This window comes from Anabrus simplex, chromosome 3, assembly GCF_040414725.1.
Source record: "Anabrus simplex isolate iqAnaSimp1 chromosome 3, ASM4041472v1, whole genome shotgun sequence".
NCBI classification, from domain to species: Eukaryota; Metazoa; Arthropoda; class Insecta; order Orthoptera; family Tettigoniidae; genus Anabrus; species Anabrus simplex.
Genome location: NC_090267.1, coordinates 185,768,152 through 185,787,279, shown reverse-complemented (window position 1 = coordinate 185,787,279; position 19,128 = coordinate 185,768,152). Strand labels below are relative to the sequence as shown.

At 39.0% G+C, this 19,128-nt stretch overlaps 1 protein-coding gene across 1 annotated transcript in view; it reads right to left on the bottom strand.

Moving 5' to 3' along the window:
- Positions 1 to 19,128, bottom strand: part of LOC136866725 (uncharacterized) — a 270,182-nt gene that overhangs the window by 186,988 nt on the left and 64,066 nt on the right. The gene's annotated exons all lie outside the window — the stretch shown is intronic.

Here is a 19,128-nt window from a genome sequence, read left to right as displayed (position 1 = left end):
TAAGAAAACATAGCTTGCAGTGCACCAACACTTGCTGAGCAGATTACAAATAGTTGAAATGAGGTGCTAAGGAGAGCTGGAAAATTTTTTTTTAAAAAAATTAGGGGTCGCAGAGGAAGGAAACACCCTTGGCTGAGGAACTTAGGGGATTGGACAGGTCTAGATTCTAGTAGACTGATGAGACAGCCGAACACTGTACAGACTTCGCTGTGATCGTGGCCAGCCTTCAGTAATGGAGAAGGCAATACAGAAGAAGAACAGCACTATTGAACCCATAATTCTACGATGAGAAAATTATATTTTATTTTTCTCAATATTTATTTTTTTTAAAAAAAGTTACTTGTTTGAGGGCGGCCATTTCGTGAGTCTGGCTGTCTCGTGGGAGCGAGCGCCCCGTGTCAGGCCGAGCCGCAAGCTCGTGAAATACCGTGACACTTCGGTGGACTGCGAATATTCAACAATATTTTATATTCACGGAATTCTTCGTAACGAGAAATTTTGGCAACACAGTAAATACAGAAAAAAATAATCTAAATTATTCTTAAACCCTACATGAAGACAGGACCCCCAGGGTAAAAATAAATGCAGTTAAGCCTAAGTACAAATCAGCGTCAGATCAGTGGACTAGCTCCACGTGGCAAGGTCAATGGATGAAGAAAACCCGCAAAACGCCCGGGCAGAAATAATTTATTTCGCCTGTTGCGAGTGTGGTAAAATTATGAGAGTAACATCCAAATAAATCGCAAATCTGTCCGGAATTCTGGAACAAGTTTCATGAAAATCGGTCTATTGGACACGAAATTAGCAGATTGCATAATCAAGCTTAGTGGTGTGAGTACCGTCACCTCATAAGACTATACAAGAAACCCCCCTCTGCATATTCCTCAGTGTCGGTCTGGTTTCTGAAGCAGCGGAAGCTTACGCCCGTCGTCAGCAGAAAAGTGTATAAGATTGATCTACAAATAACTTAGTACATGTTCGTGGCTGTGGTTCACATCTACTATTAGAAAGGGAAGATGATGGCAATTTTTCTGAACTTTCGCCGATAAAACTGTGAAAGCATAGGCGTCTGTTTAAATACATAGCTGATTTTATTGTATCACCTCGTGTGTGTTGGAAAGTGTTAAGGGAGTTGGGAAGCTAGTCAGAGTAGTTCTGATTTCGTTATCTGTGGAACACCTGTTGTATTAGGGTGAATGAAAGCTGAGTCTGGGGAGAAGGGAGACAGTTGCAGTCGACTGCAAAACGAAGGAGGTTTGCTGTACAAAATCATAATGAAGGAAGTGCGTGATTTGTGTTGTCATTTAATAACGAGAGAAAAGGCAGTATTTGTAAGATAGATATGTTTAAGAAGATGATGTTCCTTGTATCCATGTGCGGCTAAGGGCGAGGGCAGCTGGCTAAATGTAGCAAGAATACTGAAGATGACTCAATGCAGGTCTGTCTATATTTTGTATTATGTTGTAGTTAGACTTTTGTTTGTCCCAACCAATTTTTCAAGACGAGTGTCTGGTTGATATTTGTAATTATCAGGCGAAAAGTGTTATAATTTTGGTCAGCGTGTGAAAATTTTAGTTTTGTAAAATTCACGTCAAGAAACTGTAAAATGCGACGTTTAAATCTGGTGTTAATGTTCTATGAGATATTGTCCAAAGTGAGGAAAATTAGGAAAGTGATAATGGTAAAGTAGTCGTGGCGAATGTCCTAATTTCAAATATCATTTGAATTCAGAAATTTTTGTCGAAATTAATAATAATAATAATAATAATAATAATAATAATAATAATAATAATAATAATAATAATAATAATAATAATAATAATAATAATGTCTACCGTGGGATAAAATTTTCCTATGTTAAAAGTGCATTTAACAAGTATGTTTTACAAGGATCGCAGGCATTTAGGAAAAATTTCCAGTGAAATCCAATAAAGTTATGTTTTATTCATGGGAAGTAAAAATTTTGTGACATCGTGTATGTCGATGATACGGAAAATCGCGGTGTGTTCTTGTATTCTCGAGGTCCGAAAGTTGTAGTAACAGTAAAATAAAGAGGTGTATTTTATAATGGTTATTGTTTTTCACAAGAGGATTGAAATTTGAAAAGGGTCTTGAAATATAAGAAAAATGGATTGAGAGCGAAGAATTTATATATGTGGAGATGAGAGTGGTAGGAATATTGAAGGTGAAAGGGAGCCTAGATTTTAAGTAATACCGCCGAGATAAGGCGAGGAGAATGAGTTTTGAGACAGGCTATGTTTGCCGAGGAAGGATTTGTGAGACAGGCTGTATTGTGGCAGGCTGTAGTGTATTCCGCTAACAATCCGAAAATTGAGACGACTGCTGTGTGATGCACAGTGGATTTCTAGTAAGATCCCAAGTGAAAAACGATTCTAGTAAAGATTAAAAATCTTGGTAGTAAAAGTCAAGCGACTAGTTACGTGAAGTCAGTATGAATATTAGGATAATGTGACCTCAAGGATAAAAGAGCATTTAGAATACACGGTTGGTGTTGTGTGACCGTGTAAATTTATTGAATTTCGTTTCACTGGATAGTCATGGATATAAATATTTGGAAATGACGGTAGGCGATTTGAGGGTTTCCAATGCGGTGGTGATGATTATTATTTTTGGACAACATCCAATAAACGTAGACGTGTGTTGGGAACTATTGTTCTTCCCTAAAACTTCATTGTGCACGCTGAGATCGTGTTTGAGTTGGGGGATTGTTCGTCACGTAATATTTATTTTCGAGTTCACGTTTTGTAACGAGATAGAGACTTGCTGCAATTTCCGACTTGCGTTCGTTTAATAGTAAGAGACGTTCCGTTGTGTGTAATTAGTCTGACCAGGTTTACAACTGAAATGTCAGGGTTTGTTTGAAATTGCTGGTTCGCCTGATATGCTAGGGGAAGCATAATACGACCCAGTTTCCGCCCGACAATAGAATTAGGACAGCACATGTTATCCTAGGAGTATACGGATGATGAGACGTCCTAGTTCACGCTCGACGATAGAATTAGGAAGGTATTGTGTACATAGAGATTAGTGTTAGGGTGTACAGACTTCAAATAAGCCCGACGTTAGGTCTGGGATGTCAGCTGTACATACTCAAGTCTCAGATTAGACGTTTTTGCGAAGTGACCTGTGTGAAGGTAGCATCTACAGTAAAATATGAAATATGAAGAGGGTTAGATCGGTAATAATGAGGCCAACTTGTGCGCAGCTCCCAACAGCTGGAAGGTGCTCCCTAAGATATGGGACCGTTATCGGCAAATGAGGGTTGCCCAAAATTGGATATCGACCTAATGGTGATTGAATATTTTACTGTAATTCTCCACACGTGTTGAGTTCAAATAACTTTGATATTTTATTTTATTTTATGGACTTAATTGTTTTGTCGTTCTGACGTCCGTTTCGCTTTGATAGTGTGCATATTGACACTCAATGTATTAGTGTGAGACTTGAGTTGCGAATGTGGATTCGATTCGTCAGCCAGTAATATATTTTATTTTCAATCTTTGTCGTTCTTTCATTTTTTACACGTAGTTGAGTTCGCTTAAGTGATAACTTTGTAGGTAGTGTGTTGGGACAAACAATAAGTAGATGGATCTGTAATGGTAGTCATTGTTTAAGAAAGGAAAGAATTCTTAAGTTTGTTGTATTTTTCAATGTGGACTGGTAATTTTATTAAGCGTAACATAACCATTTCTAACCTGAAAATCGGTTTGATAATAATATTTTTCAAGTGATTTACCACTTTTTAATTAATTTCAGTATTTGGCATTTCTTCTAAATGCGTGATGAATAAGTGTTTCCTGCATTTCGCAGTTTTGTTCCTTCAGAATGACGTAACGTAAGTACCTCGCGGACCATGGTGTTGTTGGTTCCTTCTGAACAACTGTTTGGGTGATGCACGTTTTGCATCGGGATTATTTTATCACTTAAGGGTGTCATGAATGACAAATACATGGTGGAATTTTATTTCAATTGTGAATGCTGCTGTTAACTTGTAGTGAACACCATGCTTTCCCATAATATTTCGCAACCTATCCAAAGCAACTGATAGTCAATTTGGTTCGATTAATGGTCCATTCAGCGGGTGTTCCGTATCCTCAAGGGTATTCGACTGGTGGATAACCTTAACTGAGAGGAAATCAGGCGTTCTACTTGTTGAAAGTCAGTTTTTCCACGGATCGTGTGGATTAATTCTCAGTTCTCGTTTGGAGTAATAGGTTTTTCCTTTTTCAGTTTTTTTTGTTTCGCTGTCCACTAATTTATTACTTTCCCTGAAGCAACTCGTCGATATTGTGAGAAATAAATCAATGCTATGCAATGTGACTGCATTTGAAACATTCAATAATAAATGATTTATAATTTTTTTTATTTCAAGGATTTATATAAAATAATATTGTCGTGCCATTTCGAATTTAATAAAAGTTAGTAAGCACATATTTGCTCCTCATTTCAAGTAGTTAGGCTCTCTTCTGAACCCCATCGTTTGGTTAAAATCGTGACCGAATTTCTTCCCGCAACAACCCAAGATTTAAGAGTTCAATATTGCTCTGCTGTAGCAGCTGTGGCCGACCAACGATGGAATGGTAAGTCCAAGGGTTCACTATAATAAAAATGCTCAGAGTTATGCCTCTGACATAAAGCCCAATTAATGGTTTGACCATGGTTACAAAAAAAAGGGATTAAGTTTATTTGCTCCTGGCCTCAAAATGGCAAATACTGGCTGAAGATCAATCTGTGTTACTTGGACTCTGTGGCGGGTGATGCAGATGGGACAACGATGACAAATGAGTAATGTGTAATGGCTATAGCCATGGATGTGGGATGTTTGTGTCAAATGCAATAAATAATACAGTAGTTCTTATCTTTGTGGTTAACACTAATTTGGTGAATTAGTCCCTTAACAAAACATATGTTGACCCCGACGTGATTATAATGCGTAAATTTAAAAAAGTTGCGGTAGGATAGGTAAGATTTCTTTGCGAGTGAAAAATACTGGCACACGACCATGGAAAAGTTAGTGAAGCAACATAAGCCAATTCAGGCATTGTTCATAAAGGTGTAAAATTAATTAACACGAAGTTTAACCAGTGAAATAGTTGATCTAGAATCAGCACAGAAGATGCTGATGAAACTGGAGAGGTTAAATGCTGAACTTTACCCACTAGATGAAAAAATATTAGAACTAACGTTGGAACAAGAGGACAATATTTACTACCGTGAGTACACAGCAGTTGAAGTATACAGAGATACACACTAATGTGGATGAATTTATGCATTGAAAATGTAGGCATGGTTAGAGATCACAGATCTGATATTCCATCTGAAGCTAAAAAGAATCTAACCCTTTCCACTCGAATTATTTGTAGGTCTCGATTTTTCCCAACTCGTATTTATTTCTGTCAGCATTCTTCATATTTCAAAACCTAGTATTAAGTTGTAGTTTTAACAATATATACAGGAAGTAACTACAAAATTAATGAATGTATGGTATTTACATGACACAAACTCATAATTTTCACTCTCTTAACGGTATATCTTGAGTGTGTGCAAGCATTCAAAGCAAATGCCTGGATGGAGCCCTGCTTCCTTATCCAAACAGTATTCACTAAAACAATCCTGATTTTCTGCCTTACTGTTCATCCCCATGTTGATAATTACACCAATAAATGCCTTCAGCTTTTCTAAAGTCACAGCTTTCCAAGAAAATCAGATCTCTTCTCTAGTGGAGTATTTTGCTGTATTTTCATTTCGGCAAATTTGTTTGTCTCATGGACAATGGAGATTATCAACTGATCAGTAAAAAAAATAGCTAACACTACTCTAGTTCTATTTTAGGTCTACTGCCATAACTCATGAATCCACTGACTAATCTGTAAGGAAATTTGGCTAATCCTACATCAACCGTTCTCCACGATCTCCAAGGTATGTTTGAAGTTAGCACTGTATGACTGGGACCGGGATGAGTCACAATACTATCGCCTCCTCCATAATTTCTTGCGACGCTGATATCAATATCGTCATTTGAATCACTAATGGATATATCACTTTCATCGCCAGATTCAAAATTTTCATCGATTTCATGGTCACCATCATCAAAATCAGCAGAAAGAGATGCAAGAATCTCAGCTTCTATCAGACTGTGCACCGCCATGTTGCTTCAAGCAACTGCTTTCCACTGTCAAGGAAACGGAGTAATTTTAACCAAGCAAAGAGAAACTAAAACACACCTATTTGGTTTCTTTCAGTTTCCGGAAGGGACCAGCACTTACGAAACGAAGTACAAAAGCACTGGTATTCCAGGTAACCTAGCAACGAGCGTCGAAACATTGTGTCGACTCAGGGTCGGCACATGAGTTATAACTCTAAGAGATGGCTGTCGACCCCACGTCGACACACGAGCGGAAAGGGTTAAAACTTCCTAAGTTGGAACGAGCCAACTACACAAGCTTGGGGGAGTGGGGAGATATAAAGGACTGGCTCGGATTCTGGATCATGTTTAGAACAATCCATGATGATTGTGATATAGAATCTGAAGATAAATTTCAATATCTGATTCAGTGCACCAAACATGAGAGTCAAGCCAGAGAACTGGTAAATTATTACCCGAGGACTGCCGAAAACTATCCTAAGATTTTAGAGTGCATGAAGGAACAATTTGGACGTGAATATCTTTTGACTGTGTATTATGATAGGAAGCTTATTGGGTTAGTCATTCAGAATGTGTTGTATAAGGACAAATCAGGAACAGCCACCTTGTATGATACACTAGAGCGCCAGCTAAGAGTTTTAGAATCCATAGGTTTAACCAGGGATAAATATGGGTCAGTGCTGTTCCTCATCGTAGAATCATGCTTGCCTGAAGATGTTTTAAGGGTACAGTTTAGAAATCAATGATCAGCGAATGAAGATTTTATCAATCCACAAAAAGATAAACTGGAGGCACTTCTTAATTTCCTCAAACATGAAGTGGAGGGAGAATAAAGGATAACCTTTGCACAGACAGGTTTTGATTTATCCAATAGAAAACAAAAAAACAAAAAAAAAAACAAAAACAAAAAAACACTAGAAGGCAAGAGGGAAAAATTAATTTTGAAGACACATTACTACCAACTGAGAGTTCACTGTTCTCTGCAAAATTTCATGGCCACCTTGCTCAACAAATGATCCTCGAAGAAAAGCATAACAAGATAGCAAAAGAAACCTATAAATATACAAAAGGCTGAAGAGAAACCTGAACCTGGAACTTGGGAAGGCAGGGAAAATTAGAGCACAATCTCCATGAACATTCAAAGTGCCATAAAAGAGGTGTTTCTCCAAACATTGTGTATCAAGCTGATGCATATCGGGAACGAGAAGAAGGTCTGAGCATTGACAGACAGTGAATTCTAGAGATCCTACATCTCAGAGAAGACAGCTGAGGAAATGAGGTATAAACCTTTGAAAACAGAGACAGTGATTCACAAGTTGTTCGCAGGCACTGGGACCTGTGCAGAAGACCAGCATTTGTACAGTGTAGAGGTGACCAGCTGTGATGGTTCATATAGTACAACATTGCAGTTGATTGACTAGAGCATAATTTATGGGAAAATTCCAAAGTTGAAGTTTGGGCCCTGGATGAAAGAAATGAGAGAAAGAAGGCTCTCAGATATGGAAACTGAATCCATGTGAAGTTCTCCTAGGAGCTGATGTTGCTAGAAGTATTTTGATGGATGAAATGCATAAACTAGAATCAGGATTGATAGCCATGAGGACTGCGCTTGGCTGGACTGTGATTGGCAAACTGAAGGAAGGGGAGAGTGACACTCAAGCTCTGTATACAACTTTGCTATTCATCCAAGCTGCTTTGAAATCTGATCTATGGAACTTGGATACCATAGGCATATCTGATCCAATCGAAAACAAGTCAAGAGAAGAAATGAAAGAAGCTGCATGTCACTACTTTCAAAATACAGTAAACATTAATGATGATGGTTGATATGAAGTTCACATTACCTTGGCTGGAGAGCTGTTAGTATCTACAGAACAACAAGGAGATAGCAGAAAAGTTATTGATGTCTGTTAAGAATAGGCTGACCGAGGAAAGAAAGTTTGAGGAATACGGAAAGATGTTTCAGGAGTAGATAAATAAGGACATCATTGAAGAGGTTCCAGAGGAAAAAACAAAGATCTGTGTTATTGCCATTAATGCTTTCACGGCCCTTACTTATAGACATGATACTGTATAGGCTTTTGGGCTTATGCCATGTCTTAACATTTCGCAGAAAACTGTGCTCTGCGTCCTCAGAAGAAATCTCGACTGACCACGAGATAGGCTTCTTAAGCAATGACACTTTGAATTTGGACGTTATAATAGAAGAGGAAATGGTACGTTCATTTGCCACCAGATGGCACCCAGGACGTGGCACAACGCTAGTGTTCGAAGCAGAAGCTGACCGAATCATCACAATCAGACTAAGCAGCTCACATAGCATGTTTGCGTAACATATGACATAGACAGGTGTATGATATAGACACAAGCCTGGTATGAAACATCTGGCGACGAGGAACGTACGAATTTGGAAAACACCTAGACGAAAATAACAATAGTGAAGGGACAGGGAAGGGAACTACCTCCGTAAATTCTTAATGGCTGGCAACCAGGTATTACTTAATTGATAGCCGGTGTCCCTGTTGAAATTGTTAGGATTTCTACGTATTTCCACAGCTTCCCGTATAGTTCTGGACCTGTAGTGTCCAGTGTGGGTAAGAGTTCGAGCATCTTGGAACATGACATCATGACCAGACGACAAAGCGTGCTCAGCTATTGCAGATTTGTCTGGTTGGTTGAGACGAATATTACGTTCATGTTCTTTGATATGGGTACCAATGGACTGGCATGTTTGGCTGATGTACACCTTACAAACCATTATTCTTGTCATTATTCCGTATTGAAAAATAGCTAATTACAAAGTTATATACAAGGAGTAATTTTAATACCACCTATTCAATACAATTTATTCCACTATAGTGTGGTTAAATACACATGGAAATTACCAGAAATTTGAAGGGTACATGTTTGCCCACTATTTATTGGGCATTATCAGCCTCAATCAATCTTAAAACACACATGGTCTAAGGAGTCATATCATCTTACGTAAAACGTATTGATGAATATTTACAAGTGTTAATACTGTGGATGCAAAATGATTACAGTACAAAAATATTGAATAAAACAGAACTTATACTAAAATCACTTTGAAAAATTGAAATGTTTGTCCAAAAGTAATTGTCACATTGTTTTTAAAAAGTAAACCATGTCTGACACTGAAATAGATCATTTTGATGTAAGCTTGAACAGTATACATTACATTTGGAAAACAGAATATCAAAAATAAGGCGTCAACAGGATAAGAACAAGATTGTTAAAAGATACAGTTTATGCTCATGTTTGAAGCCAATATTAAAAAAAAAAAAAAAGGATGGAAATATGTAGTTGAATTGGAGGCGGTATAGTTTAAGACGTCTTGGAAAGTTGGATAAAAATCGTACTGTGTCGTGAAGTGCTAAAAAACATCGAAGAATATGCCGTAAAACGCTGCTAAAATATCAAATAAAAGAAGGTAGGCTGGACGACAATTTTGTGTAACCAGAAAATGCCTCCTGTAGACTTGGATGTCCGTAGTAAACAATGTTGTCAATTTATTCTCAAGATGTTATGTATATGTGGAAGTGTTCAACACTTCCACAGCATCGATACTACACTAGAAGTAGGAACTTCAAACAGACTAACGCTGCAGATACATTAGGATATATATATACTAGCACAAGCAAGGAAGAGCTTTCTTAAGAAAAGAAATTTGCTCACTTCAAACACTGATATCGGAATTAGAAAGATGTTTTTGAAGACTTTCGTGTGGAGCGTGGCATTGTATGGAAGTGAAACATGGACGATAACTAGCTCAGAAAGAAGGAGAATAGAAGCTTTTGAAATGTGGTGTTACAGAAGAATGCTGAAGGTGAGATGGATAGATCGAATTACGAATGAAGAGATACTGAATCGAATTGGTGAGAGGAGATCAATTTGGCTAAATTTGATGAGAAGAAGAGATAGAATGATAGGACACATCTTAAGACACCCAGGACTTGTTCAGTTGGTTTTTTAAGGAAGTGTAGGTGGTAAGAACGGTAGGGGTAGACCAAGGTATGAATATGACAAGCAGATTAGAGCAGATGTAGGATGCAATAGTTATGTAGAAATGAAAAGGTTAGCACATGATAGGGTGGCATGGAGAGCTGCATCAAACCAGTCTATGGACTGATGACTCAAACAACAACAACAACAACAACAACAACAATATATACTGTTCAAGCTTACATCAAAATGATCCATTTCAGTGTCAGACATGGTTTACTTTTTAAAAACAATGTGTGACAATTACTTTTAGACGAATATTTCAATTTTTCAAAGTGATTTTAGTATAAGTTCTGTTTTATTCAATATTTTTGTATTGTAATCATTTTGCATCCACAGTATTAACACTTGTAAATATTCATCAATACGTTTTACGTAAGATATTATGACTCCTTAGACCATGTGTGTTTTAAGATTGATTGAGGCTGATGATGCCCAATAAATAGTGGGCGAAACATGTACTCTTCAAATTTCTGGTAATTTCCATGTGTATTTAACCACACTATAGTGGAATAAATTGTACTGAATAGGTGGTATTAAAATTACTCCTTGTATATAACCTTGTAATTAATGATGTACACCTTACCGCACGAGCAGGGAATTTTGTATACCTCAGGATGTAAAAGGGGGGGAGGGCAATTTCTCCTTGGTTTTACTCAGACTGTGAGCAACTTTAGTGGCAGTGCCAAACACTGTTTTTACATTGTGTTTGTGGAGGACCTTGGCAATTCGATCCGTGGTGTTGTGAATGTAAGGCAAGTAGGCAGTTCCCTTCACTTCTTCCTTCTGTGAGCTTTGCTTGGTCGTTTCTCTGGGATGTAGGGCTCTATGAATCTGCAAATCGCTGTAAACATTACCCTTGAACACGACTTTGAGCGTGTCAATCTCCACCTGGATATGTGATGGCTCACAAATTCGTCTCGCCCTCTTGGCGAGTGTCGTGAGAATGTCTTTTTGTGCTGGATGGTGGTGAGAATCTGCATGAAGATAGCGATTTGTGTGGGTAGGCTTAGGATAGACGGTATGTCCTAAGGAGCCATCCGGTTCCTTTCTTACTAGAACATCCAAGAAAGGAAGACATCCGTCCGATTCCATCTCCATAGTGAATTTTATTGACGGATGTTGCTGATTTAGAAACAGATGAAGTTTCTCAGGACCTTCTATCTAGACCACAAATGCATCATCAACATACCTCCACCATATCATAGGTTTGACGGGTGCTGAAGCAATAGCCTCTTCCTCACAATGCTCCATAAAGGAATTAGCCACTACGGGCGAACGTGGACTTCCCATAGCCACTTCGTCCGCCTGTTTGTAAAAATTCCCACCCCACAAGAAATAACTGGACGTCATGCAGTGGCAAAATAGCTTAATAATGTGCTCAGGGAACAGGTGTTCAATAGGAGACATGACCGAGTCAATTGGCACTTAAGTGAACAAGGACTCCACATCGAAACTCATCAAAAGTGCATTAGGTTGAAGGGTTATGGTTGAAAGCTTGTTGACAAAATACCGAGAGTCCCTGATGTATGATTCAGTACGTCCTATGTGTGGCTGAAGCAATTTGCTTAGGTATTTAGCCAGAGCATATGTAGGAGAACCGATCGCACTAACAATAAGTCTGAGGGGAACATCTTTTTTATGGATCTTAGGCAGTCCATATAATCTAGGTGGCACTGCATCTCGCAGGGACATGTTTAGCCTCCTTTTTTGGAACTGAAGATTGCCGTAAGAGCTTCACGGTGGCATTGGACACACGAGTGGTGGGGTCATGTGAGCTCAGTCTGTAAACAGGCTATGACAATATAGCCGAGATCTTATTCTTGTACTCGTCAATAACCATAACCACCATCGCATTGCCCTTATCAGCTGAGAGAATGGTCAGTTCAGAATCATTTCTAAGTTCCTGCAGAGCTCTCCTTTCGCCTCTTGTTAAATTCGGTGCGGGTACAACAGCGGACCTTATGAGTCTCACACATTTCTGTCTTAACTCCTCAGCCTCATCCGTAGGTAGTTTGTGGATGGCTGCCTCAATGGAAGTAATTAACTCCTCAGTGGGAATTTTAGAGGGAGCGACAGCGAAATTAAGACCCCTAGCTAGAACTGCCATTTGGTTCTCATCCAAGGATTTCTTGGAAAGATTGACGACAGTTTTACTAGCATCCGGGTTTGTGCGAGAGACCGCCTGTTTCTGAGCTAGACGAAGGAACTTTGATTTCTGTCTGAATGACACCTGGTTGAATTTTCATTCAGCCTGTATAACAGTAATGCGATCGAAAGTCAACCACAATTAAGGCAAGAGAGTGTTGCTTAACAGTAGGTGTAAATGAAACCACTCTCAGGAGACTGAATCCAGTTCCCTTCAAGTATTATGCACTCTCTTGATCACAAGAGCCTTGCTAGTGCATTGATATATTCTCCTGGCTTTCAGTGTATTTACGTGTGCTTCAGCTTCACACAGTTGGGAATGATGTTATGGTCCCTACATCTCAGTAGAAAGCATAAAGAAGAATAGACATCTTTCTCCTTAATTTGCTGAATTTCGAAGCCTTCTTGAAAATATCCTCCCCATAAAGGTTTTTGATATTGCCATTAATGCTTTCACGGCCTGTACTTATAGACATGATACTGTATAGGGCTTTTGGGCTTATGCCTAAGATCCAAAAACAAGATGTTCCCCTCAGATCTATTGTTAGTGTGACAGGTTCTCCTACGTATGCTCAGGCTAAATACCTAAGCAAATTGCTTCAGCCATACATAGCACAGGTAATGAATCATACGTCAAGGACTCTCGGTATTTTGTCAACAAGCTGTCAACCATTCCTCTTAAATCTAATGCACTTGTGGTGAGTAGTATTTGGACTGAATTGCAGCCCATTTCAGCTAGAAGCAGGGTTAGATCTACATTTCAAATCAAATCAAAATCTCTTTATTTGCAAATGAGGTGTCTACCTTGGTGGCAAATGGTACACTAAAATACATTATTGTCAAGCACTAAATATTAAATTAACAAGAGAAGAAAATTTTCCTATAATACAATATTATACAATTTACGCTAACACACAGCTCATCCTTAATAAATTTATATTGTTTACAAAATTCTACTTATAATATCTCCTGTACTACTTACAAATATAATCAACTGATATACAGTATGTGGAATTACTTTAAATGATACTATACAACTGGTATAAGATTAAACTTTACTTTGCATTTATTTACTTTTTTTTTTTTTTTTTTTAACCCATTCTGGAACCTAAGTAGCATAACGACCTGCTACGTCTTAACCAGAGCTCCTTTTGCCACCACTTTTCAGAGTTCCTGAAGGGCCTTCACAGCTACCGTAGCGGTCCCAGGGCCCTCGAAGTCCCCACTGTACTTTACCCCTACAGGCAGTCCCCTACTTTGGCTGTCCTTACTCCTTAGACCAGGGGATGGAATTAATTTATTCACACAGATTTTTTTATTTACAATAACCTGCACTGGTCGAATGCCCTCTAACACTTCATTTACTTTCTCTGTTGCTGTTTATTCTCTTCTTGAATATCTGTCCAGATTTTGGAAAAGGATCAAACACTATATCAAACATTTGAAACACAGTACAGCCTACCGAGAGACAGCTGAAAAGTTCCTTTTATGCAAGAATCTACAGCATTGCTGGGCAGAGAGTGGTTGAATCTTTGTAAGTGGTAGTACACGTGTAAATTATTCTAAAAGAGATTCATCTACTCCTGAGGTAACTTTCGTGTTAGTTCTTCGATGGAATAAAGTGAGAGATGGTCTTTCTTACGAACAAATTGACATATCGAAGATTAGTGAGAAGATTACTAGAAGAAATGTATCGGCAGTTACCCAGAGCTTCTTTGACACTATAGGTTTCACCTGTTGCCGTTACAGGAAAGTAGGCAGAAAAAAATAAATTGAGATGAAGAACTGGAGGATGAAATCAGAAAAAGTTTGAAAACTGGCTACGAGAACTGAAAGTATTGTCTGATATTAAAATTCCTAGACAAATAGCACCTTGTGAAACATAGGAATTTTGGAGCCTTCATACATTTTGTGATACGAGTGGCATAGCATATTCAACAGTTGTATTTCTTCATTCACAAGATGGTCAAAACTCAAATTTAACACTTATACAGGTGAAGAATCGTGTAACACCTCTGAAGAAGACTACTATTTTGCGGTTAGAACTCTTAAGCTTGTTCAGCTGGAGCTCGTTTTCCTTCCTCCGTAAAGATAAGTTTGGGAATTGGAATATAATGTTATTGGCTTTATGTCCCACTAACTACTCTGACGGTTTTCAGAAATGCTGAGGTGCCAGAATTTAGTCCTGCAGGAGTTCTTTTATGAGCCTGTAAATCTACCTACATGAGGCTGCCATATTTGAGCACCATCAAATACCACCGGACTGAGCCAGAATCGAACCTGCCAGAAGGCCAGTGCCTCAACCGTCTGAGCCACTCAGCCCAGCTAGGAATTGGAGAGCTTTCAAATTATTGGACGGATCCCATGACAGCACTCTGTTGGATCAAGAGGAAGGAAGTCTGGGGAACCATAGTGGTAAACCGGGTCAAAGAAATTAAACAGCTGTCTAACCCTGATAGTTGGAATCATGTGCGAGGAGCGAATAACCCGGCTGATCTACTCTCTAGGAGCTGCTCTGCTACCAGACTCCTGATGTCAAAATGGTGGGAGGGTCATAAGTGGCCAAGATGCCCTTGTTCTGAGTTGCTTGTTGATGACATCATGCCTGATGAAGAAAAGGTCAATGAAGAGAAAAATAAATTAATTTCTAGTTTCCTCATATTCAGAAGGAAAACTGGTATATTCAATATTTTTCAAAGTACACAAAAGTTGTCAGGATGACAGCCTGGATTCAACAATTCATCTACAACAAGGCAGGAAAGAGAGAACGACTGACCTCAAAGGAATCTGAAGTGGAAGAATTGCAAATGGCTCAAAGTGTTTCAAGATGAAAGTCAATATGAGATTAATAAGGAGAAAGGATGAAGAACAATTCCCAACTCCCATTCTGATACCTGCTAGTTCAAATGATGATCATGGAGAAACATTTGGAATTGTCTCATGCTGGAGTACAAGATCTGCTCTCCACATCGCAAGGGCGTTTTTGGATCATCAATGATAGAATAACCATAAGAAAGGTGATTTCTGACTCTGTCAAGTGTAGAGAATACAAAGTGAAAAGAATTACTGCAGAGGTCGCACCTTTGCCAGAGGATCGAATTAGAAATGCTTCTGTTTTTGAGATTGTAGGGGTGGATCTGACTGGCCCATTAGATCTCTGAGGGGTGAAAAGACGTTGATAGTGATATTCACGTGTGCCGTTTTCAGAGCTGTACACTCTGAGCTCGTCAGGACTTTTGTCTATTCCAGGGTTCCTTCAAGCATTATGAAGAATCATTGCTCGAAGAGGAAAACCAAATGTTATTTACAGTGATAATGGAAGAAATTTTGTGAGAGCTGAAAAATGAGTTCCGTGGACCAAAGTGATGTGTAATGGCTGTAGCCATGTATGTGCATGTTGTGCCGTTGCGCAATAAATAATACGAAGCATGTTTTGTAAGTTAAGTACCGTTTTGAAATGTGGCCACTGCAGTGCTTCGGTCGTCGTCCAGAACATGCATGCTAAGTACGTACATTTGTAGGCTTGTTAAAAAACCCATTCATCTGTATTTACGTGTGTTTGTGCGTACTGAAAATGCTTCTGACAATCAAGGCCTCCGTCGAGTGTGAAGTATGCACTGTGATTCGATTTCTCAATAGAAGAGGTGTGTAAGCTGTTGAAATTCATCGGCGGATTAGTGAAGTGAATGGTGAATACACTATGAGCAAAGGAATGGTAAGATAATGGGTTAGAGCATTTACAGAAGGCTGTACTAATGTCTACGACAAGAAGCGTAGTGGGTGACTGTCTGTCAATACTGAATATTTGCTGCAGAAAGTTGATACAAAGGTTTGAGAAAACAGATGCTTTGCGATTTTGTCATTAAATTATGAGTTACATGAAATTGTGTCAGGACGCTTAAACTATCAGAAGTTGTGCTCACGCAATCCAAAACAGACGGAATGTCATTCTCACAAGGGGGATTCTTTTGCTTCATGACAATGTACGACCTCACATGGCTAATCGAACCCGAGACGTCATCGCTTTGATCAATTTGATCATCCTCCGTATAGTCTTGACCAAGTGTCTAGTGATTACCACCTGTTTTTGCAGTTGAAAATGCATTTAAGAGGTCAGCGTCACAACGATGATGATCTAAAAACGACAGTGTGGCAGTGGCTGGCACATCAGGTGGCAGGTTTCTATCAGGATGGAAGTCAGAAGCTGGTTTCATGATGTAAGTGCCTTAATATGCTTGGAACTTACACTGAGAAGGAGTTTAAGGTACAGGCTTACGTGTAAAAAAAAAAAAAAAAAAAAAAAGAATTGTTTAAAAAATTACATTACTTTTTCCTCTTTCAAAATGGTATTTACTTAAAAGACAGCCTCGTAGTTCTTATCTTTGTGGTTAACACTAATCTGGTGAACTAGTCCCTTAACAAACAGTGAGTGTAGAGGCTAGTGGTCTCAGAATTGCTTGGAAATTCAATCCTCCCACTGCTGCATGGTGAGGAGGCTTTTGGGAACGTATTGTTCAGATGTTAGAGAAGTTGTTACGACTGCTAGGTCGTTCTGCTTTAGATTACGAGGAACTACTGACAGTACTGGTGGACACTGAAGCAGTTATTAATTCCCAACCATTGACTTAATTATCTGAAGACAGTGATGATTTACTAGTGTTGACTCCAGCAATGTTTCTTCAGGATATTCCTACGGTGGGAATGCCCGATATTGATCACATTGATCAGATAAACCATGGGAAGAGATTCAGATACATGCAGCATCTGAGGGCAGAATTATGCAACAGATTCAGGCTAGAGTACCTAGAGCAACTTAAACCAGGAATAGGTAAGGCGAACTTGCATCGAGAGTGTAAGGTGGGATGATCCTTGAAGTGACGAGGACGTAGAATGGACTGGCCTTTAGGAAGATTGGTTGCTGTATATCCTGGGAAGTACAATGTCACCTGGGTGGTCAAGGTGAAGACTACTGTTGGTGAGTTAGACTATCCACTAGAAGCAACTCCCATTACTGAGTGACAGTATGTAGATTCTTTGCTTTGTTTTGTTAGTAAGTTTAGTGGTTTTAATGAATATGATGAAAAGGTTACAAAACACTAGTTAAGTTTATTTGCTCCTGGCCTCAAAATGGTGGACACTGGCTGGAGATCAATCCATGGTACGTGGACTCTGTGGAAGGTGATGTAAGATGGGACAATGATGACAAATGAGTAATGTATAATGGCTGTAGCCATGAATGTGTATGTCTGGTCGTGCAATAAATAAGAGTTCTTATCTTTATGGTTAACATTAATTTGGTGACTTAGTCCCTTAACAAAACCATATTTAACCCCTCAGCGTCGCAGCCATTTAAAGAGCTTCCTATCCCGCGGCCGGATGAGATTTCAACTACGCGCGACTGAAATACATTGATTCACTTAAAGTGTTACTACATGTATAAGAGTAGCCCAATATTCACGAAATTTGGAATTCCTTATGACAGAACTATGTGCGTGCAGATAATTACATAATTGTTTCACATTTCCTTAGTAATTTAGTTTCGTGTGATAGAGTTCGAAGTACTCTTCGAGATAGAGACCCAAGTCACACTCCTGGCAGCAGTACACCGACGTCTTCTTTTTGCCGTGTTTTGAACACACAACACGTCTCTGAGGTTTGGATTTCTCACTCGTGGGTGCTAATTTCCTGATAAAATGTCTTTCCTGCAACCTTGGAACTGTATTATCTGGTGCGTGCCAGCCTTGAATATTTCGTTCTCCACCTGAGTGAGCGTATTTTGTAAACAAACCTTCCATCAGCTGAACCCGATAAGATAACTGCTCAATGTTTGTCCCTGTGACTTGTCTGAATATTATTAGAGAATTTAGGAATCAGAATTCACTCTTGGAAACTTCCCTTTGACCTGTATAATTATCTATAGTCTCCTACACGAAATTTCCAAGTTCTGGTTCTTCCTCATTGTCACTCTCATCATTTACCACCGTATCCGTCACAGCCACATCATCTATTTCATTATCACTGCTGCTAATACCGTCACTACTACTTCCGACTAAACTTTCATCTGAATTATACAATATTTCAAGCACGTTACTATCAGTCAAACCACGGCTGGAGCTAGCCATTGAGCGCGGCGCGTCACACGGACTGACGAAGCTGCAGCGAGACCGAAAGTAGCAGGACGAAACTGAATGAGGGGAATAACAAACCAACTCGATACATATTTCAGATAAAAGGTTGAGACATTGTCTTTCAAACGAGATATTTACCATGAACAACTGGTTCTCGTATCATATGACAGAAAGCAGCAGTAACTGATGCCTACACAAAGCGCTCGCGGAGAGTTACGAAAATATTACAAGCCGAGAAATAAAGACAAAATATAATAAATAAACCGCTCTCTTAACGTAAAATTAGAGCAAAGAACATCGCACGGAAAGACAAACTTCTCAGATCATCATTTCTTCATTTTATTCTGTGGGAAAGAATGAAGCAAACAGACTTTTTTTAAAAAAGCAGAGATTAGTGCTCAGACTTACTTGACAAATAATTATCCGTGCAAAAAACAACTACATTTTAATGATTTTCAATTCTTATTTACAACACTGATAAACCCGAAAATGTCTTCTTGAAAACAAAATAACTTGCATATCCATAACTCCAAAACTCTTCGCGCTATAGCCGTACATGCGAAACCATGTATGGGTCTATACCACGTATAGAGGTCGGTGGCTATGGAAGAAAAGAGGGTCTATACCACGTATAGAGGTCGGCGCTGAGGGGTTAAGGATGAT